Source organism: Eupeodes corollae, chromosome 1 (assembly GCF_945859685.1).
Source record: "Eupeodes corollae chromosome 1, idEupCoro1.1, whole genome shotgun sequence".
Taxonomy (NCBI): domain Eukaryota; kingdom Metazoa; phylum Arthropoda; class Insecta; order Diptera; family Syrphidae; genus Eupeodes; species Eupeodes corollae.
In genome coordinates this window covers 239,380,998-239,398,663 of record NC_079147.1, presented here as the reverse complement: position 1 = coordinate 239,398,663, position 17,666 = coordinate 239,380,998, and positions in this window count along the sequence as shown.

Below are 17,666 nucleotides of genomic sequence, written 5' to 3'. Positions count from 1 at the left end.
GATAAAGCTCTTCAAACAGCGAAGGAAACCTAGTCACTAAAGCACTATGACTTGTTGACGTGTTTAAGCAGCACTTCCAGCAGCTGCTGAATGGGCATCATGCCGACGATAAAAACGAGCAAGAAACAATGAGGGCAGTCAACAAAAACTCCATCGCAGCGTCCAGTATTGAAGTTTAAAAACAACCACAAAAGGGTCGAATAGTCTAGCTGTATAGAACTCTTCAAATGTGAAGGTCATATCCAGTTAGGGTGCAAGCACAAGCTCATCAGCTAAGCCCAATGACTAGTCAAATAGCTCAATATGCCCCAAACTACAAAAATGTCACCTAGAAGATTCTATCCAACTTACTATGTGAGCATCTTAAATCTTTCTGCAACACTATGATCGACAAGTACCAGTGTTGCTTCAGGCCACTCAAATGAAGGATAAACCAAATACTCACATTCAAGAATAGACCAACAAATTTGAATACGAGATCGACCAATTTTTTATCAACTTCGAAGCCGCATATAATAACAAAAGTCGCCAAAATCTTCTATTGGCGATGTTTAAACTTGGGATTCCAAAAAAACTGCTCCACCTATGGCGCATAACGTTCCACAAAAAAGGAAGACCGAACCTCCACTAAAAAAATCAGACGTTTACTGATGTAAGAGGGCTTTGTCTCACCGACTGGAGGAAGCTTGCAAGGGACAATAATTAAAGAACGCAATATCTTAGGCCCAGAACTTCAATGATCAGGAGGCAATAAGTATGTAAAGGGTGATTTTTTTGAGGTTAGGATTTTCATGCATTAGTATTTGACAGATCACGCGGGATTTCAGACATGGTGTCAAAGAGAAAGATGCTCAGTATGTTTTGACATTTCATCACGAATAGACTTACTAACGAGCAACGCTTGCAAATCATTGAATTTTATTACCAAAATCAGTGTTCGGTTCGAAATGTGTTTCGCGCTTTACGTGAGTGAGCAAACAATTAATGCGATTGTGACCAAGTTTCGCACTCAGTTTACTTCATTGGACATTAAACCAACCACACGAATGCGTACAGTGCGTACAGAAGAGAATATTGCGTCTGTTTCTGAGAGTGTTGCTGAAGACCGTGAAATGTCGATTCGTCGCCGTTCGCAGCAATTGGGTTTGTGTTATTCGACCACATGGAAGATTTTACGCAAAGATCTTGGTGTAAAACCGTATAAAATACAGCTCGTGTAAGAACTGAATACGAACGATCTGCCACAACGTCGAATTTTCAGTGAATGGGCCCTAGAAAAGTTGGCAGAAAATCAGCTTTTTTATCGACAAATTTTGTTCAGCGATGAGGTTCATTTCTGGTTGAACGGCTACGTAAATAAGCAAAATTGCCGCATTTGGAGTTAAGAGCAACCAGAAACCGTTCAAGAACTGCCCATGCATCCCGAAAAATGCACTGTTTGGTGTGGTTTGTACGCTGGTGGAATCATTGGACCGTATTTTTTCAAAGATGCTGTTGGACGCAACGTTACGGTGAATGGCGATCGCTATCGTTCAATGCTAACAAACTTTTTGTAGCCAAAAATGGAAGAACTGAACTTGGTTGACATGTGGTTCAACAAGATGGCGCTACATGCCACACAGCTCGCGATTCTATGGCCATTTTGAGGGAAAACTTCGGAGAACAATTCATCTCAAGGAATGGACCGGTAAGTTGGCCACCAAGATCATGCGGTTTGACGCCTTTAGACTATTTTTTGTGGAGCTACGTCAAGTCTAAAGTCTACACGAATAAGCCAGCAACTATTACAGCTTTGGAAGACAACATTTCCGAAGAAATTCGGGCTATTCCGGCCGAAATGCTCGAAAAAGTTACCCAAAATTGGACTTTCCGAATGGAGCACCTAAGACGCAGCCGCGGTAAACATTTAAATGAAATTATCTTCAAAAAGTAAATGTCATGGACCAATCTAACGTTTCAAATAAAGAATCGATGAGATTTTGCAAATTTTATGCGTTTTTTTTTTAAAGAAAAGTTCTCAAGCTCTTAAAAAATCACCGTTTACTTAAGTTAGTACACACGCTGCTGCAGTCAACGAACTTGTCAACATCAATACTTCCTAAAAAGTACAGGTACCCTATAAATTTCAAATGGAGTTAAAAATTTAGAGGGTTGAGAAGTGCAGTTTAATTCAAATAAAGAGGTTACTTGCCTCACTGCATACAGCAAATATCCACTTTAAAAAGTCTGGTTATAAGCCTGCGGATACCGATCTGCGCTTAACTCTCTTTCGTATAAAATTTTGAATTTTAACGTTTCAACAAAATTTTAAATCAAACAAAAAAAAATGTTTTCTAAGTCAAATTTTTGAAGCTAGTAAAATACGGAATCATTAAAATTCAAAAACGAACCTAATTTTATTAAAAAAAAAACGTATTTCAAAATTTTTCCAACACTATACCAAAATCTTAATTATATTTCAATTTAAAAAAGAATTTTTTTTATCTGATGGTAACGAGAACCCTAATCATCGATATAACATAATCAAGTAATGGGGGGGTTAAATTTTCCTCAATTCCGCACAAAATCAACCACTTTTTCCGAAACCCATGTTCTCTTCTGTTTTAAATTCAAAAACTGTTTATTTTTATAAATAAATTACCTTATTATGTCCGAAAAGAAAAAAAAATATCCCAAAACAATTCCTAAACTATGCACATAGATAACAAAGCTAAAACCAAGATCCATCACACAGTGGACGACAAATTACTTTTTCTCAAAAAATTAAAAAAAATTAAAATCCTTACATTAGGGTCATTTTTTTTCCTTTAAGGTCAACTTCGCAGTATAATACCTTACTCAGACGCATAAATCCGTCAAACACACAAAAACAGAACCCAAAAACACGACAACAAAATAACAAAGTACGACAGCTGACTTAAAAGTCCTAAATTGAAAGTTGAGAAAAAGAAAAAAAAAAACAACACAAAAAAGTTAGCAACCTTTCAAATTCAGTAAAACCAAAGAATAAGAATAAGAAAAAGCCTTCTGTTAACTGGTGTAGTGTTTGTAGGTGGTGCGGTAGGCAAAAATATTGACAGTCTTAAAAAACTCTTTGTTTTAAATAAAATATATAAATTTTATGCAAGCCTTACAGCACCACGAGCTGGTACCTAACCTATACCGATACTATACCTAAATGCCTATACATACCAAGACCTATCCTTCTTTTTCTTCTTCTTCGTCGTTTTCGATACCCATGTCAAATTTTAATTAACTCAATCCAAGAATCTTGTTTGATTTGGTAGACTTTGTCTTTTACAAGCCTTTGTTTATCCGCTAATTAAGATTTACACTACATTCACTCTCATTCTCACTCTCACTCTCACTCTTGCTCTAGAAAGAAATAATATTAAAAAAAAAACAAAAAAAGGACCCCGAAAAAACGCGCAAAAAGTCCCCAAAAAATAACAGCATCAAATGATTCACGTCAGCAACAATGGATTAATTACTTCAATTAAGAAAATTAGCCACTTTGAACAAAGGCGCGCAAGCCAATGGAATTCTAACAAAACACAAAAGACGCAACCCAAATGGAACAAGACTAAACCAGGGTACGGGGACAAAAATAAAGAAAAACAAAGTAAAGTAAAGGAATGGAATGGCAAAGATGTAGAAGAGCAATATTTCACAAAAATCTCAATTCCATTGATATGAAAAAAGGACAGCAGCAAACTTGTCAGATGAAAGACTGCATGAGCCACAACCATTCATTAGGGACAGAAACGAAGGCTGAACGCTAAAGCTGTAGAAGAAGACCCAAAACGGAAGGCAGACTTTCGGTTCTTGACTAATTGCGTTTAATGAAGATATTGTTGCGCAAAATACAACAAAAAAAAACAGACTATACTGAAGCTGAAGATGAAGTTGATGCCTATGCGGTGGATCGCTCGTTGGACATAAGCTCACAGGAGCATTTTTGTTTTATTTAATTTTTTGAATTTTTATTTTCCCCCGTTTGAGACGAAAAAGGCCGCTTTTGCAGCACGAGCGCCCGCCATCATCATCACCCCCAACACTGTTTACCAATAAGAGACAAGTCAACGTTGGCGACAGCAGCAACCAGCAGCGCAGCGCAGCAACGGCAAATATCGCGGTGGAATTGGAAGATGTTGATGGGGGGTGTGCTACATTCGTACATTTTTATCGAAATATGTTCAAATAAAAAAATTTAAACACTTTCATAAAATTCAATTAACGGACCACTTAACACGAATTGTTGAATTGTTTGCGGTGGCAATTAATGATGCTGCTTCTGCCAGCGCCAGCTCCAGTCCCAGCTCCAGCTCGAGCGCCATCGCCAATTTACCATCGTCGACGTCGCTTGACGTCATCGTCACCGCCACGCCACTTCCGTTGCATCTCATCCCACACTATCAGCGCCACAAAAAATTGTATTGTTGCATTTAAAAAATAGATGTAGGTTTTAATGATTTTGATAGTTTCCAGAGAGTTCCCCAATCGGAAAAATGCGGCTTTACCTTTCTATTCTTCATCCTATAGTACATCAGACACCAATTGGCTCTGACTCTATGATTCTGGCACTTGCAGCAGCCACTGGAATTATTTAAGTCTCACAAGGAATATACACGCGAAATCAGTCAAAACCTCACAAGAAGGTGATGACTGCAGGAAAATAAAGCAAACACAATGATCCAAATCTAGGTCGAGGACTTATTAATTAAAATTAATTGCTGATTAAAAAAAAACAATTAAAACAAATACCTACTTCAATCTATAAATCCCCAAATTGGTCGTATAAAATTGATTTTGTGTCGAATTTCATGTTTCTATAAATTTTATTTAAGGTTAAAGTGGTTTGGGGTGCAGGGTGAGGATGTTCGTTTTGAAGTTTTGTTTAAATATGGGATTTTCAAAATTGCAGTGTTTGGCTTTGTCATCATGCATCATACTTATGCCAAATATAAATTATTTGTTTTTTTTTTCTTTAATTTAATTTTGTGTTCAAATTTAAAAAAAAGCTCTTACACAATTTTGTGAGTTTAGACTTGAAAAACCCACAATGAATGTTCCAAACGTAAACAGTTCGTTTTACAGTCTTAGGTAAGTTGCCAAAACTGCTGTTAGTAGATATTCAAATAAGAAATGTGTGTTTGCAAACATTTTGAGTATTTTGGCAAGAGTTGTGATGCGAACTCAAACAAGAACTTTGGATTTAACAACTTTTCAAAAGGCCAAGTGAGTTGATTTGAAAAAACTGGACAAACATTATAAATAATCCTGACAAATATTTCTTTTCTAGTTTCTGCAAGAAGTATGACGAACTGAAGGATTATGCCTATCAATTTTATTTATATTTCTAAAAACATTCCTAAGACTCTCCTTCATTCAAAAAAATTTCAGAATAGAGGAAGTGATAGTGTGAAAAATATTTTCAAAGAGGTTAAAGCTTATCAAAAAATTCCTTTCGAAAGAAATCAACTGCATTTTGATTCCTTTTGTTTTTAATTTTGAGTATTTGATGAAAACAGCTAATATGGAAATCCTATTCGTCATTTCGAACTTTACAAATGTTATAGAAATATGCATAATTAAAAAATTCAGCAACATTAGGGATAAGGGATGGCGAACAATTTGTTTTAAAATAGTTTTAATTTTAAACTTTGTTAAAGAACCTGAACACCGAATTTATGTAGAAGATATTTGGATCAGCTTTACTCCAAAATATGTCTTAACAGGTTAAATTAAGAAGATATCCATTCAGTTGCATTTAATTAGAAATTTTTGGGGTACCTCAGGGTAGGCATTTGGGACCACTTCTTTTAATCTTAATTGTTACTAGTTTAGTGTAGTCTTAGTACAACGTTGGATGTACCATCGACATCTGCTGACTTTTTGTTTTTTTATTGAATTGAAGATGAGCTGAAGGTCAACCTTCGTCACTAACAAGGGACTTGGTCCCGTTTGCTAGGTGATTATGGTTTTTTCCAAGGAATCGTCATTGAACCGCATGAAACCGCGGTTCTCAGAGTGCCATTGTGTGATATCATTTCGAAGGTAAAAGTGATTGAGTAGGGCTCTGTTTTCCTTGTACACTTGCTGGAAAGCAGCTCCCACCGCCTCCAGTTTTTCCTTCGGATCTTCAATTATGTAAAAGTCATCGTCAAAGATGGCTTCCTCTGGATCTATTTGCGCTGTCGTGAGTACGTCTCTATTCTCTTCAGTTCTTTGGAGTTAAAGACACGGAAGGTCATTATCGTTTTTTTTTCCTGAATATCTTATTGATTTTGGGGAACTTACCAGGGTCACTCGAATTAACTGACTGGATCTTGCGGTCCCAGTACTTGTTAATTGATAACCTGTAGTTCTCCATAATCAACAGATTGACATTTTTATTGACGACTTCAGTGTCCTAACCTAAGTCGTCTGTACAAGTTTTTGAGTCTTGTCAGTAAGCCACTTTTGTACCTACGTAGTGCGTCAATAGTCGCGTTTCTGTAAGCGTCCATTTGGTCCCGTTCTTTGTACTTTGGAATTGTCCGTTCACTAAGGCGTCGGTGAAACGAGGCCAGCGCATCTTACTGTAATTGTAAGAGTCTATTGCAACGTATTCTTCCTATTACACGCGTTCGTTCGGAATCTGCATTACAGCAGCCAGTCCGCAGTCCACCCAGCAATTGACATTTACACCACACTCTTCAACAATGCACTGAATAATGCATATTATCCAGTGGATTGGAAGACCGCTGTGGTTCATCCTCTCCCGAAAAAGGGAAAGGACAACTCCAACCCGTGAAATCTTCGGTCGATAAGTCTTCTTCCGAGCATCAGCAAAGTTTTCGAAAAGATCATTAATAGGGCTCTGACTAAGTGGGCTGAGGAAAACAAAATAATTCCGGATAAACAGTTCGGGTTCAAGGCGGGTCATGACACAATTCATGCTGCGTCTAAACTCGTTTCTGATATCCAATGGAATAAATCAAAACAACAATGCACAGGTGCTGTTCTGGTTGATTTGGAAAAGGCCTTTGACACCGTATGGTTAGAGGGTCTTTACCGAAAACTGAGCAGGCTTGGCATAAGCAAGCCATTGTTGTATATACTTTATGACATGCTTAACGGTAGAAAGTTTGTTGTCAAAAGTGGCAATGTAACTTCTACCACAACATTCTCTATTAAAAATGGTCTTCAACAGGGAGCGGTGAATTCGCCGATTCTCTTCAGCATTTACACCAGCGATCTGAAAGGTTGAGGTTAATAGAATTCTTTTGCAGCGTGATTTCGACAAGATTCAGCGAAGCGATATTGCGACGACTGGAAACTGAAAATAAATGTCCAGAAGTCGGAGACAATTCTGTTCCGAACTCCGTTGGCTAGGGCCACGAAGGATATGTGCAAGATTTGGCGCAAGATGGTCATCGTTAATCATCACAGGCAGCCATTAGCGAGGCGGAGCAAAAGTGTAGTGAAGTACCTCGGTATCTGGTTAGATCAGTATTTATATTACGACAGACATATAAATGCTGCTCTGACCAGGGCCAGAGGAGCCATCGCTCTGACGAAACGGCTGTTTTTTAGCAGTCGGCTTGACCCCAGGGTGAAGGTAATTTGCTACATGGCCCTCATACGGCCAATGATCGTGTATGGTTGTCCTGTGTGGTTCAACGTTGCCCCTTCCCAGATGGAGAAGTTTCGGGTGTTCGAGCGGCAGTGTTTACGACGCTGTACCGGCTTATATCGAACAGTCGAATCTTCTTATGTGCATTACTATTCCAACGTGGTCCTATACAACGGGCCTCGAATCAACAGAATTGACAATTTCGTGATAAAACTCGTTCGAGGTCACATTGCAAGAGCTATGTCTTCGACCAACAATTTAATTTTCGGGGCGTTCTATCCGAACGATGAGTATTTTGAGAGTGCACGCTTAAGCGGTTTCATTCCACCAGAGGCATTCCTCTTTTTAGACAAATGCGGTCTGATACAGGATAGATTGGCAGTTCCGTTAATCTACCACGTCAGACGAAGAACCGTGGATCGATGACTCCCATACAATCGGGACGTCATGGCACAAGGCGGAGCAGATCTCCTTCGGTTCAGTAGGGCTGTGTCCGAATTAATATTAGTTTTTTTTTTCAAAATTTTCTAATAAATAAATAAATAAATAAAATTAAATTGAAGTAATATAGATGTTAGGGCCGAAAGGCATTAGTTGTTAGTGTTATAGTTTAACTAAGAGTGTCCGTATGGGACCATTAAGTTAGTTGTAAGTTATGGATAATTAGGCTAGTTTTATGAATTTTTGTCTAGCTTAAGATAGGTTTAAGATTGAATAAATAAAAATGAATTTGAAAAAAAAAAGAGTGTGTTGGACTGTCATGCGAGAGGTCTTGGGTTCGATCCCTGCCTATTCCACCTAAAGTTTTTTTTCACGGTTACTGCCTCTTGCAAGGAATTGACAAATTCTCAAGAGTAATTCCTGTCATGAAAAGTGCTTTCTCAAACTTGCCGTTCGAATTCGACTTAAAACTGTAGGTCCCTCCCATCCCTCACAACAGTACTCGCACACAGGAACGGTTGAGAGTTGTCGGTCTCTAATACCTAGTTTCCAAACTGACTGTTGCGCCACCCAACTTAGTTATTTATTTTATTTGGATCAGTTTAAGTACATGATATATCCTAAGATTTCTTTTCAATTGAATTTAATTAGAAATATTTGGGGTACCTCAGGGTAGCCATTTAGGACCACTTTTTGTATCTTAATTATTATTAGTGTAGCTAATTGTGAAGCTTTTACTAACTTTTTCCTTAAAAATTAAAATAATGTTGTAAAACTATTTTTAAAATCATAGGCTTAGTAAATAATAATTTAGGGGTACCTCAGGGTAGCCATTTAGGATCACATCTTTTAATGTCATTTATTATTAGTGTAGCTTATTGCAAAGGCTATACTAACTTTTCCTGAAAAAAAACTAAAATAATGCTGTTTAACGATTTTTAAAATCAGACTTAATAAATAATAAATTAGAGGTACCTCAAGGTAGATATTTATGACCAATTCTTTTCATCACAAACTCCAATAATGTGGTAAACAAATATTTTTAGAATCATGAACACATTAGTTTCATTATGGATAGCCTGCTATTTGGGTAGGTGTCACATTTTAATTTGTCATCTTTTGATAGGTAGGTTAGGTTAACGTGGTTGTACATGTTGGAATCGCCAAGTTTAGTGGCTCATTGTGATGCCACATGAATCTTGAGGATTCCTCCTAAGCTCAATAGAACTAGTTTGAGTCCCTTACGAAACGTGATTGTGTTAAGATCATTTAGAACGTTAAAGAAGAATTATCTTACGTTATTCTTGCGTTTTTGAGCTAGAACAGGGCATGTACAGAGAAGGTGAAAAACGGTTTCGTACTCTTCCTTGTCCATACAGCTTCTGCAAAAGTCATTGGAGTAAATCTTGTGTTGGCTAGATGCTTTTTGTGAACTAACACGTGGTGATGTTGTTCCACCTGGTGTTTGCCTTCTTCATAGCGTCTTGCATTAGCAACAGTTTACAACTAGCGGTTGGTATGCCAGCATTTGCCAAACTTGGTATAATTGGCTGCACTGTACCGTTCCTGGGGAGTTCATTTGATCTGGAAGGTATAGAAATCTGGAAGTTTTTGTTGAATTGCAGTTGGGGGTTGGTGTAGTCTGTGTGCTTTGGAATTGATTCTAAATACCTAAGAATTAGGGAGTGCCCAATGTTGATGTTAATCCACTGCGACGAAGCCTTGAGGCGAATTGCAGAGCTTGCAGCTATTTGTTTGCTAAGTATGTCAAGAGGTGTAGTACCCGTAGCATGATGGTTAGTGCGTTGAACTGTCATGCAAGAGGTCTTGGGTTCAATCCCTGCCTGTGCCACCTTAATTTAAAAAAATAATTTTCGCGGGTACTGCCTCTTGCGAGGAATTGACAAATCCTTCAAGAGTAATTCTTGTCATGAAAAAGTGCTTTCTCAAACTAGCCGGTCGGATTCGGCCTTAAATTGTAGGTCCCTTTCTGACAACAGTACTCGCACACAGGAATGGTTGAGAGTTGTAAGTCACTAGGCCCTGGTACACAACGGACTGTTGCGCCACCTCATTGGATTGGATATCAAGAGGTGTTAGGTAGAGTAAAGTGTGCAGTGCCGCAGATGGGGTCATGAGAAGCTATCCGCTTATACATAGGCAAGCTGAATGTTGGACTTTATTTAATTTTAGCTTTCTCTAAAGCAGTCCACCATATTGCCACACCATACATTGAAATCTGTCTGGTTTCAGATGTGTATATTGGATTTTTTTAATATATAAAGGGTTGACAAATGGAATTTTGTAGCTCCTCGAAAATAAGACTAAATTGTTTTTGTGTGGGTTTACTACCAGTCCACACCGATCAGCCCAAAGTATTAGTATGTCTAAGGCATTTTGTAAGAGTTCTTTTAAGGTGTTAAGATGATTTCCTGAAACTGCTATAGCAACGTTGTCCGCATAGTCGATCCCTCTGAAATTCTCCGCATCCAGACTTGTTAGGATTTCATTCACCACTAGGTTCCAGAGAAAAAGGGAAAGAACACCACCTTGCGGTGTCCCTTTACTAACGAATCGTCTGCCAGAAGAGTTGCCCAGTTTTGAGTTAATTATTCTGCTAGTCAGCATTAAATGAATTGACTCCCCAAGCGATTTCTCTACGTTTAGAGATGTTAGTGCAGATGTGTCCACATTGTTAACACCTTCGATGTCAAGGAAAGTAACCATAGTGAAGTCTTTATGATGGGGGGAATATCCGATAGTGCGTACTGAAATGTGTAACGCCGTTTCCACCGATTTACCTTTACAACAGACATGTTGAGACGAAGACAGAAGTCTTGTATCAATACTTGCCCTTAAATGGATATCAATTAATGTTTCCAAGTTCTTAAGAAGGAATGATGATAGGCTTATATGTAGGTCGTAGATCTTTAGGACTGACTTGCGAGATAGGTAAAAACTAAGTTAAGTCATCACATTGTTAGACGCTTTAACAGTGTATTGGAATTTTTCACTACAAAAATGCAATATTCCAAAAAAAAATTTTCTTGACCGTGTTATTTAAATGCTCAACAACCGATTCCAGATCTTAATAATTCTTGAAGTTATCGAAAAATTTCCTGAAAACGATATCAACAGTGTCGTAATTTTATGCTACAAAAAAGTCCTTATTTCTGCTTATAGTCCAGAAACCTACACGAAGTCATACCTGTAGATTCGAGTGCTAAAACCAGTGGCTTCTTCGGCAAAACTTCAGCTACTACTGTCACTAACATCGGTGCCAAATTTAAAGTCATAGTTTTCATTAGTGTTTGAGGATATATTTAATACGTTTCCTTTTCAACCTTTTCACTAAAAGTAATTGTAATCGCGGTTCGATTTGACGAAATGGACATTTTTAAATTTTTCGATGTTTGAAGGCCCCTAGAACTTCAACAAAAAGTTTTAAAAGAGATATCTGTGTGTTCGTTGGTTCGTAAGTTCATACGTTTGTATTTTCGGGAGCCTTTTTTACAAAAACAGGAATTATATTTTATCCAAAGTAATGATTTTCCATCGAAGAATAATTTTTTTGACAACTGATATTTTTTTTAGAAAATTCGAGAAGAGGCTTTTTTATACCAAAAATAAAAACATTACTAAAAAAAATTAACATTTGGTAACATATTTTGCCAACTACAGAGACATCAGTCTCCTTAACATTGCATATAAGATCCTCTCTGCCGTATTATCTGAACGTCTTAAGCCGGTCGTCAACAACCTGATAAATCCTTATCAGTGTGGCTTTAGACCAGGAAAGTCCTCTATCGACCAAATATTCACACTACGGCAGATCTTGGAAAAAAACCATGAACTTCAAATCGATGGCCACCACCTCTTCATCGATTTTAAAACCGCGTATACCAACATCCTAGGGAAGAGCTCTACAGAGCAATATCTAGTTTGGCATCCCTGTCAAACTTATCCGTTTGTGCAAAATGACGATGGAGAATGCATGCTGCTTTATCAAGGTTGAAAAGCATTTCACCGATGCATTTGATGTCAAAAAAGGTCATGCGACTTCTTTAATATCGTTCTATAAAGAATTGTGCAAAATTCAACCGTCAACACTAGAGGCACAATCTTCCAAAGGTCCATCCAATTATACATATGTCTATGATATTGACATAATTGGAAGATCAAAGCGTGATGTCAGTTTTTGAGCATTGCGGAAGCGAAGAAGATGGGTTTAGTGGTCAATAAGGGCAAGACCAAGTATATGCTGTTATCAAAAAAGGACCCTGTCAAAGAAATATGATAGTGTCTTACGATGCTTCGAGAAAAAAATTCTTCTGGTGATTTTTGGTCCCCTGTGCATCGATGGAGAATGGAGCAGAAGATATAACGACGAACTGAACGGGCTGTACAGCAACACTGACCTAGTTAACAGAATTAAAATCCAACGGCTTAAATAGCTAGGTCATGTAGAGCGAATGGAAATCAAAGCTCCGGCCTGGAAGGTCTTCGAATCTTGTCCTGAGGGACGGCGCAGTAGAAGAAGACCGGTACTCTAGTGGTCCACGCGGGTGGGTGAGGATATCAACCAACTTGGCGTGCGAAACTGGGTATAGCTACCGAGATGGCTGGAGACCCATGTTTTTTAAGGCCCAGGTCCAACCCGGACTGTAGCGCCACCTTAAGTAAGTAAATAGTAACATATTTTATTAAAATACTTTTGTCATTTTTTTAATCTGTGGACTCAAAAATTAATAGATGAAACAGAAAACGAAATGGAAAAGGACTTATTTTGGAAGAGGCTAATTTTACTGCATCTAAAAATAAAATAAATTGGTTGGCGCAACAGTCCGTTGAGAACTAGGGCCTAGTGACTTACAACTCTCAACCATTCCTGTGTGCGAGTAATGTTGTCAGGAATGGAGGGGACCTACAGTTTATATGCCGAATCCGAACGGCTAATTTGAGGAAAGCACTTTTTCATGAAAAGAGTTACTCTTGGAGAATTTGTCAATTCCTCGAAAGAGGTGCTACCCGTGAAAAGACTTAAGATGGCATAGGCAGGGATCGAACCCAAGGCCTTTGGCATGACAGTAAACGCACTTACCATCAAGCCACCGGTACTACTGCATCTAGAAAAGAATTGTTTCGAGGGTGTGGAAATGAATTTAGAAGAATGAGGTCTGAAATGTCCGAGTTTAATTAAATGAAATTCAAAGTTAAATAATGATAATACTTTTATAATTAAAGGTAAAGTAACTTTATAACAATTATTTGTATAAACTAATTATAATTTAATATGAGTTTCTTTAATGCGCAGATGTTAACAAGTTGGCGGCTCAAGGAAGAAGAAGGTAAAAAGGAAATATTTCAGCTGTCAAACTTGTAGGCTCGTACAGAGTTGTTCGATAAGCCGTGTTCAGATGTTAGTGGATATGTGCTTCAGAGAATTGTTCATATCAAGGTTCCTGAATTCCAAGTTAATAAATTTTTTCGAACCATTCTCCCAGATCTAACTCATTCCGCCTGTCAGTCCGACAACTTATTTTTTGAACTTGAACTAGGAATAGAAATGATTTAACTATAACAAAAACTGACAACTAAAAACAGAAAAGTTTAATGTCAAATAAGAAAATTATAAACTGTAAAAGACAGAATTACAACTTCCTGAAAGACGATTCAGGGTAACAAGGTAACTCTTGCCATTTTAATGCTCCGTCAAATAAATCCCGCTTATATTGCAAATAAACTTAAAAAGTTTAATAAATACAAGAACTTTTATACCACAATTTAAGCCCAATAAAAAGAAATATTATATAAGATTTAATGTTAAATTTAAACATTTAAGTTGTTTATCACCATAAACGTGTCTTAACCCAAAACAATACGAAATATGAATAATTCCCTTGAATGCAATACTCATACCATAATAATGATGGAAGGTAAAAGTTAATCAAAAAAATTTAAAAAAAAAAAAAAAAACTGAAATAAAATAAAATAAGTTAAAAGAAACGAAGCGAGATGAAACGAAGCATTTTAAACATGCTCCCTTCAATTGAACAAAAAGCATCAGCATACAATATATTTCTGTTCTGCTACTGCTCCTGCTCCTGCTGTTTCTGCTGCTTCTGCTGCTCGTGCTACTGGTAAAGGAGCAGACATTTAATTAGGTGAATTACAAATTTATGAAATGCGGAAATGTATCCTACGAATGAATGAATTCAAAATTTACCTGCAAAGGATTATGCATAAGAGGTATCGGTAGGTAGGTAAGGTATAACGTATAATGATATTAATATTTCTGTATATGACATCAAGTGTGCAATATTTTAAATAATAAACCTCTCTCTTCCTCCTTCCCGTCCCTTCCTACCTCATTTATAGAAACAAAATCGTCCTCGTCGCATTCCCCATATTATTACCTACCAAAAATAAAAGCAATTTAATGACCTTCTTCTTCTAGGTTTATTTTCTTTTCGTTTGAACATTATATCACTCATATTCTCTTGACTGTGATATATGTGGGTAGTACTGTTAGCTGGGTATAGGTTAGGTTAGGTAGTACCTTTTCCGATGAATCACATTCAATTGTTTTATCTGTCAGTTTAGAGATCAAATTTAGGAACAGTATCCCTATCCCCTAGCATCACTAGGAACAACATCACGACACGAGCTACGGCTACGGCGACGAACGAAACGACCTATAAGACTTCATAGAAAAAAGAAGAAACATTTTTTTATTGCAATAAAGTGCTTAGGTACGTTCTTCTTGCTTTTGTTGTCGACACTTAAAGAAATCATAAAGAAAGACAATGCCAACAACATGACGATGAACCAGAAAAAAAAGAGAACACAAAAAAAAAGACACACACAAAGAAAAAAAGGACGAATGCTCCCTTAAGGTAAATTATTACCGATAAAATAGGTTTCGCATTGAATTGAATTTAATAGCATCTGGAAGAATAAAATGATAAAATGAACGATCAACGTATGAAAATCATATCTGCAATAAAATAAAATCCATAATATACCTTACACCAACCTCCTAACCTAACCCCGCAATCTCCCCTCCCTTGAAGCTCTGATACCTTACTTCATGTTATATCTCTCTTTTGGTTGGAATATACCTTACGTATAGGTAAGGTATAGGTAGAGGTACACTGCAGGCTAAAAGTTTGAGACCACTCTCATTTCACGAAGGAAAAACAGATTCTCGAAAATAAAATTACTCAAGACCCTTCTTTGTCGAAAAGCCTTCTTTACATGCGATTAATCTTCTGGGCATTCTATAGATACAAGCTTTTTTATTGTATCAGTACCCGTGGAGACCCTCTAAACTGCACGAACTATAGGGGAATCAGTCTTCTTAACATCGCTTACAAAATCTTCTATGCCGTAATATGTGAATGTCTGAAGCCCATCGTCAACAACCTGATTGGTACTTTTCAGTGTGGTTTTAGACTAGGAACGTCCACTATTGACCAAATATTCACATTTCGGCAGATCCTGGAAACAACCCAAGAACATCAAATCGACACCCAACATCTTTTCATCGATTTCAAGCCCGCATATGACAGTATCTACAGGGATGAGCTGTATAAAGCCATGTCCAGTTTTGGCATCCCTGTCAAACTCGTTTGTGTAGGATGAGAATGGAGAATTCACGCTGCTCCATAAAGGTTGGAAACAACAACAGAACTTTTCGATGTCAAAAAAGGTTTAAGACTAGGTGATGCGCTGTAATGCGATTACTTGAAAGAATAGTGCAGAGCTAACACGTCAAAACTAGAGGCACTATCTTTCAAAAGTCTGTCCAATTACTAGCATATGCTTATGACATTTTCATAATCGGAAGAACTCAGCGTGATGTCAATGGGGCTTTTGTGAGTATTGAGGCAGAGGCGGCAAAAATGGGTTTAACAGTTAATGAGGGCAAAACAAAGTACATGCTTTCGTCAAGAAAGGACCTACAACACCGACGACTTGGTGAAAACGTCACCATCGACAGACATAAGACTTCGTCTACATAGGCTCCGCTATTAACGCAGAAATCAACACCAGCGCTGAGATCAAAGGAAGAAGAACTATTTCTAACTAACCGCTGTTTCTTTGGGCTAAGAAAGCAATTAAGTGCCAAAGCCCTCTCTCGAAGGATCAAAGTGTCTTTATATAAGACCCTTATCATCCCCGACCTGCTATACGTGCAAAAGCATGGACTATGACAAAATCGGATAAAAGCACCTTTGGTCGTTTCTAGAGAAAAGTTCTTCTTGTGATTCACGGTCCCGTATGCATCGAAGGGGAGTGGAGTAGAAGATGGAACGACGAGCTGTACGGGCTGTACAGAGACGTAAACTTAGCCACAAGGTTAAAAGTCAAACGACTATGATGGCTGGCTCACGTAGAGTGATTGGAAACCAATGCTCCGGCCCCGAAAGTCTTCGTATCCACACCCACAGGATAGCGAAGTAAGTGACCGCACCCAACTTGGAGCGCGAAACTGGAGACATCTAGCTAGGGACCGAGCTAGATGGAGAAGTTTGTTGGGTGAGGCCCTAGTACACTCAAAACTGTAGCGCCACTTTAAGTAAGTAAGTACCCGTGGCATGATGTTTGTGTCAGAGGTCTTGGGTTCAATCCCTGCCTTATGTCATCTAAAGTTTTTTTTTCATGGATACTGCCTCTTGCGAGGAATCGACAAATCCTCCAAGAGTAATTCTTGTCATACAAAGAGCTTTCTCAAATTAGCCGTTGGGATTCGGATTAAAACTATAGGTTAGCTCCATCCTTGACAGCAATACTCGGACACAGGAATGGGTAAGAGTTGTAAGTCACCAGGCCCTATTTCTCAACATGTGATATATTGTTCCACAAATCCTGTAATGTATTCCACAATGCAGATTTCGATAAAGGGCATTGATCCCGGTCCCTCTACAATAACTTCTTAGGGCTAATATCTAGTGATAAGCATGCTTTTTGAATTAAAGCCCTTTTTTATATTATGGGGGCGCTAAACGGGTTATGAATACCCTTACAATGATTAAACACAGTGCGAGCAATTAGGAAAGGATGATAGGATTAGAAAAGAGAAACCGATGCACATTTGTTTTGAATGTCTGCATATTGTGATGAGTGGGAAATATTGAGCCAGGTAAAGCATTCCACATTCGTGTAGTGCGTCTGAAGAAAGAATCTCTGTACTTATCAGTGCGTCCAAAATTGGGATCAAGGTTAAGCTGATAGGCATTTCTAGCAGTACTGGTATTACGGTTGAATTGTTTAAGGGGAGGAATGCAACTGGCTATTTCCATAGAGCATTGTTTATAAAAGTAACGATAAAACACTGACAGGCATGAGACCTTGCGGTGGTGTTCAAGAGAAGCAAATGTCTCGGTAAGAGAACGATCTCCAATCATTTTTAGAGCTCTTTTTTTCAATTCTATCCAGAAGACTCAACTACTATATTGAGCACTAGGCCAAATATGAGAGTTATACTAAAGTTTTGGAAGAATGAAAGCTTTGTAAATTATAGCCGAATCAAAAAGGGTAAAAAATGTATTGCATTGCCGGAGAAAACCTTAACACTTAGCAGCAGCACTCCACAACAAGTGAT